The sequence below is a fragment of the Schistocerca piceifrons genome, unplaced genomic scaffold (assembly GCF_021461385.2).
Source record: "Schistocerca piceifrons isolate TAMUIC-IGC-003096 unplaced genomic scaffold, iqSchPice1.1 HiC_scaffold_965, whole genome shotgun sequence".
Taxonomy (NCBI): domain Eukaryota; kingdom Metazoa; phylum Arthropoda; class Insecta; order Orthoptera; family Acrididae; genus Schistocerca; species Schistocerca piceifrons.
The window spans coordinates 77,501-85,000 of record NW_025729240.1 but is presented as its reverse complement, the minus strand read 5'-3'; the positions used below and the strand labels follow the sequence as shown (position 1 = coordinate 85,000).

General features: G+C 56.4%; 2 non-coding genes and 1 pseudogene across 2 annotated transcripts; all 3 read right to left on the bottom strand.

The window, feature by feature from the left end:
* Positions 1–1,488, bottom strand: part of LOC124774529 — a 4,222-nt pseudogene extending 2,734 nt beyond the window's left edge.
* Positions 1,489–1,676: 188 nt separating this feature from the next.
* On the bottom strand, positions 1,677–1,831 carry LOC124774516. Its single transcript, XR_007015332.1, has one exon. It is a non-coding gene; the product is annotated as a 5.8S ribosomal RNA (ribosomal RNA).
* A 352-nt stretch (positions 1,832–2,183) lies between these two features.
* Positions 2,184–4,092, bottom strand: LOC124774523. Its single transcript, XR_007015338.1, has one exon. It is a non-coding gene; the product is annotated as a small subunit ribosomal RNA (ribosomal RNA).
* Between the last annotated feature and the right edge of the window lie 3,408 nt (positions 4,093–7,500).

The window sequence follows — 7,500 nt, the reverse complement described above, 5'->3', positions numbered from 1 at the left end:
CACAGCGCCAGTTCTGCTTACCAAAAGTGGCCCACTTGGCACTCCGATCCGAGTCGTTTGCTCGCGGCTTCAGCATATCAAGCAAGCCGGAGATCTCACCCATTTAAAGTTTGAGAATAGGTTGAGGTCGTTTCGGCCCCAAGGCCTCTAATCATTCGCTTTACCGGATGAGACTCGTACGAGCACCAGCTATCCTGAGGGAAACTTCGGAGGGAACCAGCTACTAGATGGTTCGATTAGTCTTTCGCCCCTATACCCAGCTCCGACGATCGATTTGCACGTCAGAATCGCTACGGACCTCCATCAGGGTTTCCCCTGACTTCGTCCTGGCCAGGCATAGTTCACCATCTTTCGGGTCCCAACGTGTACGCTCTAGGTGCGCCTCACCTCGCAATGAGGACGAGACGCCCCGGGAGTGCGGAGGCCGCCGCCCCGTGAAGGGCGGGGAAGCCCCATCCTCCCTCGGCCCGCGCAAGGCGAGACCTTCACTTTCATTACGCCTTTAGGTTTCGTACAGCCCAATGACTCGCGCACATGTTAGACTCCTTGGTCCGTGTTTCAAGACGGGTCGTGAAATTGTCCAAAGCTGAAGCGCCGCTGACGGGAGCGATTATTCCGCCCGAGAGCATCCCGAGCCAACAGCGGCGCGGGTCCGGGGCCGGGCCAGGTAGGTCCGTCATCCGGGAAGAACCGCGCGCGCTTGCCGGGAGCCCGAGCGCCCAAAGGGGCGAATCGACTCCTCCAGATATACCGCCGGGCAGCCAGCCAGGACACCGGGGCTCTGCCCAACAGACGCGAACCGAGGCCCGCGGAAGGACAGGCTGCGCACCCGGGCCGTAGGCCGGCACCCAGCGGGTCGCGACGTCCTACTAGGGGAGAAGTGCGGCCCACCGCACACCGGAACGGCCCCACCCCGCGGCGAGTGGAAAGGCAACCGGACACGACCCCGCCGCGGATTGCTCCGCGCGGGCGGCCGGCCCCATCTGCCGAGGGCGGAGGCCAGTGGCCGGATGGGCGTGAATCTCACCCGTTCGACCTTTCGGACTTCTCACGTTTACCCCAGAACGGTTTCACGTACTTTTGAACTCTCTCTTCAAAGTTCTTTTCAACTTTCCCTCACGGTACTTGTTCGCTATCGGTCTCGTGGTCATATTTAGTCTCAGATGGAGTTTACCACCCACTTGGAGCTGCACTCTCAAGCAACCCGACTCGAAGGAGAGGTCCCGCCGACGCTCGCACCGGCCGCTACGGGCCTGGCACCCTCTACGGGCCGTGGCCTCATTCAAGTTGGACTTGGGCTCGGCGCGAGGCGTCGGGGTAGTGGACCCTCCCAAACACCACATGCCACGACAGGCGGCAGCCTGCGGGGTTCGGTGCTGGACTCTTCCCTGTTCGCTCGCCGCTACTGGGGGAATCCTTGTTAGTTTCTTTTCCTCCGCTTAGTAATATGCTTAAATTCAGCGGGTAGTCTCGCCTGCTCTGAGGTCGTTGTACGAGGTGTCGCACGCCACACCGCCAGCCGGCTGTGCACGCTACCGAGAAAGTACCGGTATGCGAACCGCCAGGCGACGGGCGCGCATCGCACGTTTGAGGAGACGCGGCCGGCCCCACAGGCGGCCGCGACACTCCCAGGTCTGCGAAGCGGGGCAAACGCCGCGCGCTTCAGTATACGTAGCCGACCCTCAGCCAGACGTGGCCCGGGAACGGAATCCATGGACCGCAATGTGCGTTCGAAACGTCGATGTTCATGTGTCCTGCAGTTCACATGTCGACGCGCAATTTGCTGCGTTCTTCATCGACCCACGAGCCGAGTGATCCACCGTCCTGGGTGATCTTTTCTCAAGTTTCCGCCGTCTCTTTCGAGACGGTCGCATAGGCGGGAGTGAGGCGTGTGGCGGCCCCTGTTCCAGCGTTCTGTGTCCAACGGCCTCACGGCCGACGGGCGTCGTACGGCTCCACACCGGAGCGGACAGGCACTCGGGCGAAAGTCATTCAAAACCGGCGCCAGGCGCCAGGTGCCGCAGGCCAGCCGCTCCAGCGCTTCAGCGCTCGTACCACACAACATTGCCGCTAGTTTTGAGAGGCACGCGTGGTTCCGCACGCGGCGCACGGCTACTGCGAGCCGTACAGGTAGCGTGTTGCGCGACACGACACGCACATCGAAAGACATGCAGTCTAGTCGGTAATGATCCTTCCGCAGGTTCACCTACGGAAACCTTGTTACGACTTTTACTTCCTCTAAATGATCAAGTTTGGTCATCTTTCCGGTAGCATCGGCAACGACAGAGTCAATGCCGCGTACCAGTCCGAAGACCTCACTAAATCATTCAATCGGTAGTAGCGACGGGCGGTGTGTACAAAGGGCAGGGACGTAATCAACGCGAGCTTATGACTCGCGCTTACTGGGAATTCCTCGTTCATGGGGAACAATTGCAAGCCCCAATCCCTAGCACGAAGGAGGTTCAGCGGGTTACCCCGACCTTTCGGCCTAGGAAGACACGCTGATTCCTTCAGTGTAGCGCGCGTGCGGCCCAGAACATCTAAGGGCATCACAGACCTGTTATTGCTCAATCTCGTGCGGCTAGAAGCCGCCTGTCCCTCTAAGAAGAAAAGTAATCGCTGACAGCACGAAGGATGTCACGCGACTAGTTAGCAGGCTAGAGTCTCGTTCGTTATCGGAATTAACCAGACAAATCGCTCCACCAACTAAGAACGGCCATGCACCACCACCCACCGAATCAAGAAAGAGCTATCAATCTGTCAATCCTTCCGGTGTCCGGGCCTGGTGAGGTTTCCCGTGTTGAGTCAAATTAAGCCGCAGGCTCCACTCCTGGTGGTGCCCTTCCGTCAATTCCTTTAAGTTTCAGCTTTGCAACCATACTTCCCCCGGAACCCAAAAGCTTTGGTTTCCCGGAGGCTGCCCGCCGAGTCATCGGAGGAACTGCGGCGGATCGCTGGCTGGCATCGTTTATGGTTAGAACTAGGGCGGTATCTGATCGCCTTCGAACCTCTAACTTTCGTTCTTGATTAATGAAAACATACTTGGCAAATGCTTTCGCTTCTGTTCGTCTTGCGACGATCCAAGAATTTCACCTCTAACGTCGCAATACGAATGCCCCCGCCTGTCCCTATTAATCATTACCTCGGGTTCCGAAAACCAACAAAATAGAACCGAGGTCCTATTCCATTATTCCATGCACACAGTATTCAGGCGGGCTTGCCTGCTTTAAGCACTCTAATTTGTTCAAAGTAAACGTGCCGGCCCACCGAGACACTCAATAAAGAGCACCCTGGTAGGATTTCAACGGGGTCCGCCTCGGGACGCACGAGCACGCACGGGGCGGTCGCACGCCTTCGGCTCGCCCCACCGGCAGGACGTCCCACGATACATGCCAGTTAAACACCGACGGGCGGTGAACCAACAGCGTGGGACACAAATCCAACTACGAGCTTTTTAACCGCAACAACTTTAATATACGCTATTGGAGCTGGAATTACCGCGGCTGCTGGCACCAGACTTGCCCTCCAATAGATACTCGTTAAAGGATTTAAAGTGTACTCATTCCGATTACGGGGCCTCGGATGAGTCCCGTATCGTTATTTTTCGTCACTACCTCCCCGTGCCGGGAGTGGGTAATTTGCGCGCCTGCTGCCTTCCTTGGATGTGGTAGCCGTTTCTCAGGCTCCCTCTCCGGAATCGAACCCTGATTCCCCGTTACCCGTTACAACCATGGTAGGCGCAGAACCTACCATCGACAGTTGATAAGGCAGACATTTGAAAGATGCGTCGCCGGTACGAGGACCGTGCGATCAGCCCAAAGTTATTCAGAGTCACCAAGGCAAACGGACCGGACGAGCCGACCGATTGGTTTTGATCTAATAAAAGCGTCCCTTCCATCTCTGGTCGGGACTCTGTTTGCATGTATTAGCTCTAGAATTACCACAGTTATCCAAGTAACGTGGGTACGATCTAAGGAACCATAACTGATTTAATGAGCCATTCGCGGTTTCACCTTAATGCGGCTTGTACTGAGACATGCATGGCTTAATCTTTGAGACAAGCATATGACTACTGGCAGGATCAACCAGGGAGCTGCGTCAACTAGAGCTGAGCAGCCGGCCGCCCGGGAGTGTGTCCCGGGGGCCCGCGCGAACACGCAAGCGTCCGCTCAATCATTCTGCAAACAGGAGGAGGCTGAGCTCCCCTGCACAATACACCTCGAAACCCTCTCAGGTCCCGGCGGCGCGCAGCGCCGTCCCAAGTACTTGGTCGGGTTCGAGAGAGGCGCAATCGCCCGGAGTTAGGCGAGTAGACGCTTTCGGTGCGACCACCCGTGCTCCCAACTGAGCTTGCCGCTGCCGACAGAGGCCCGGGAGCGTGCTGTCGTGGCATTGCCGGCGGGAGACAACACGCGCCACCTACGGTGACCGGCAGCTCCAACGCCAGCGCCACAGAAGGACAAAAGCCCCACTTGGGTGCCGAAGCGAACTCTCCCAGCACAGCGCACACGCCAACACATCCGCACAGCTGCGATACAAACCACCAGCGAGAACCGCTGGGGCGACCGAGCAGCAGACGGCGTCGCGGCGCCGAGCGCCGGGCGGCGGCGGCGCATCCTCAACGCACACAGTCCTCAATCGGACCAGCACACTGCAGATGTCCACCGCGCTTCGCACCGGGCCCGCGAGGACCTACTTTGGCCGCACGGCGCCGCGCGCAGGGTGCGCCGGCGCGCAGCTGCGACGCCTGCCGCGTCCGTCGGCCGGCGCGCCTGCCACTGGCCGCCCCCACCAGCCGGCTGTAGCGCGTGCGCCCACGCACCGCGCGGCCAGCACGCCGGGAGGCGCCCCCTCACCGGCCGGGGACGGTCCCACCCAGCCACCGCCGCGTATCGCTTCACACCCAGATGCCGTTCAGTTTCGTCGGCATGGTGGGTATCGCTGGAACAACCGGTTAGTACCTCAACCTATCGTCGCCATCACCGATTCACCCCTAGCGAGAACAACCGCACCACAACGGGTTACCATTTCTTCATTTGCGTAACTTCACCAGAAAACGTAGGCGTCCATCGCCATTTGCAACTTCAACCATTATTGCATGCCTGTGTCAGGTGTCACGCCACACTACGTCTGCCCACATACACGCAACAAAATGTGCACGCCTAGACAATACGTGGAAGGTGGCCCCCGTACGTATGCGATGTCCATTGCTCGAACGACTGTCAACCGGCTTCTGTAGCATGTCGCAGATATGGAACGCGCTGCACCATGCCATCACGGTGTGTGAGGAGAGACGACTAGGTCCGAATACATCAACAGACAGCTCATGCTGATCGCCATCCACGGCGTCCGTTCCTCCCACACGTCTCTATGGCGTACCACACTGCAATCCAGCTCTCATAGGGAGACGACACGTAGCTGCGTGCACAATATTTGCACTGTATGGTCCGCCGTTTTTGGGCGCAGTCGTTGTACGGTCACACATGTGCCACGATGTATCATTCAGTACATAAGGACGAATGTGCAGTACAGATTGTGGTTCACGCGTACGACATCAGCGGACAGTTGACACAGGCCGCACCACAACGTAGCCTGCGTACGTCGCATGCGAAGGGCATTGAACATGCAAACTTGTCACCAACCACCTTGCGAAGGCAGGGGGCAAGGTGGGGACGTGGGGAGAGGTGGGGGGGGGGGGGGGCGGCATGTACGCCCTGCTGCCATCCACATTACAGTGTACAGCAGGAGCATGTGGAAAGTCAGCAAGACTTGCAAGGTGTTTAACATGAAGCGATACACAGGGGAGCGGGCAGTGCGAGTAGCGAACTATATTGCGAGGGTTGCGGGTGGGCAACACTACACTAATTGAACGAGTCGTATAACAATTACAGAGCAGGTTTAGGCGACAACGTGGGTTACGATAGGCGACAACGTGGGTTACGTTAGGGGACAACGTGGGTTACGTTAGGGGACAACGTGGGTTACGTTAGGGGACAACGTGGGTTACGTTAGGGGACAACGTGGGTTACGTTAGGGGACAACGTGGGTTACGTTAGGGGACAACGTGGGTTACGTTAGGGGACAACGTGGGTTAGGTTAAGGCACAACATGGGTTAGGTTAAGGCACAACATGGGTTAGGTTAAGGCACAACATGGGTTAGGTTAAGGCACAACATGGGTTAGGTTAAGGCACAACATGGGTTAGGTTACGGCACAACATGGGTTAGGTTAAGGCACAACATGGGTTAGGTTAGGGGACAACATGGGTTAGGTTAGGGGACAACATGGGTTAGGTTAAGGCACAACATGGGTTAGGTTAAGGCACAACATGGGTTAGGTTAGGGGACAACATGGGTTAGGTTAGGGCACAACATGGGTTAGGTTAGGGGACAACATGGGTTAGGTTAGGGGACAACATGGGTTAGGTTAGGGGACAACATGGGTTAGGTTAGGGGACAACATGGGTTAGGTTAGGGGACAACATGGGTTAGGTTAGGGGACAACATGGGTTAGGTTAGGGGACAACATGGGTTAGGTTAAGGCACAACATGGGTTAGGTTAGGGGACAACATGGGTTAGGTTAGGGGACAACATGGGTTAGGTTAGGGGACAACATGGGTTAGGTTAGGGGACAACATGGGTTAGGTTAAGGCACAACATGGGTTAGGTTAGGGCACAACATGGGTTAGGTTAGGGCACAACATGGGTTAGGTTAGGGCACAACATGGGTTAGGTTAGGGGACAACATGGGTTAGGTTAGGGGACAACATGGGTTAGGTTAGGGGACAACATGGGTTAGGTTAGGGGACAACATGGGTTAGGTTAGGGGACAACATGGGTTAGGTTAGGGGACAACATGGGTTAGGTTAGGGGACAACATGGGTTAGGTTAGGGGACAACATGGGTTAGGTTAGGGGACAACATGGGTTAGGTTAGGGGACAACATGGGTTAGGTTAAGGCACAACATGGGTTAGGTTAAGGCACAACATGGGTTAGGTTAGGGGACAACATGGGTTAGGTTAGGGGACAACATGGGTTAGGTTAGGGGACAACATGGGTTAGGTTAAGGCACAACATGGGTTAGGTTAGGGGACAACATGGGTTAGGTTAAGGCACAACATGGGTTAGGTTAGGGGACAACATGGGTTAGGTTAGGGGACAACATGGGTTAGGTTAAGGCACAACATGGGTTAGGTTAAGGCACAACATGGGTTAGGTTAAGGCACAACATGGGTTAGGTTAGGGGACAACATGGGTTAGGTTAGGGGACAACTTGGGTTAGGTTAGGGGACAACATGGGTTAGGTTAAGGCACAACATGGGTTAGGTTAAGGCACAACATGGGTTAGGTTAGGGGACAACATGGGTTAGGTTAGGGGACAACATGGGTTAGGTTAGGGGACAACATGGGTTAGGTTAAGGCACAACATGGGTTAGGTTAGGGGACAACATGGGTTAGGTTAAGGCACAACATGGGTTAGGTTAGGGGACAACATGGGT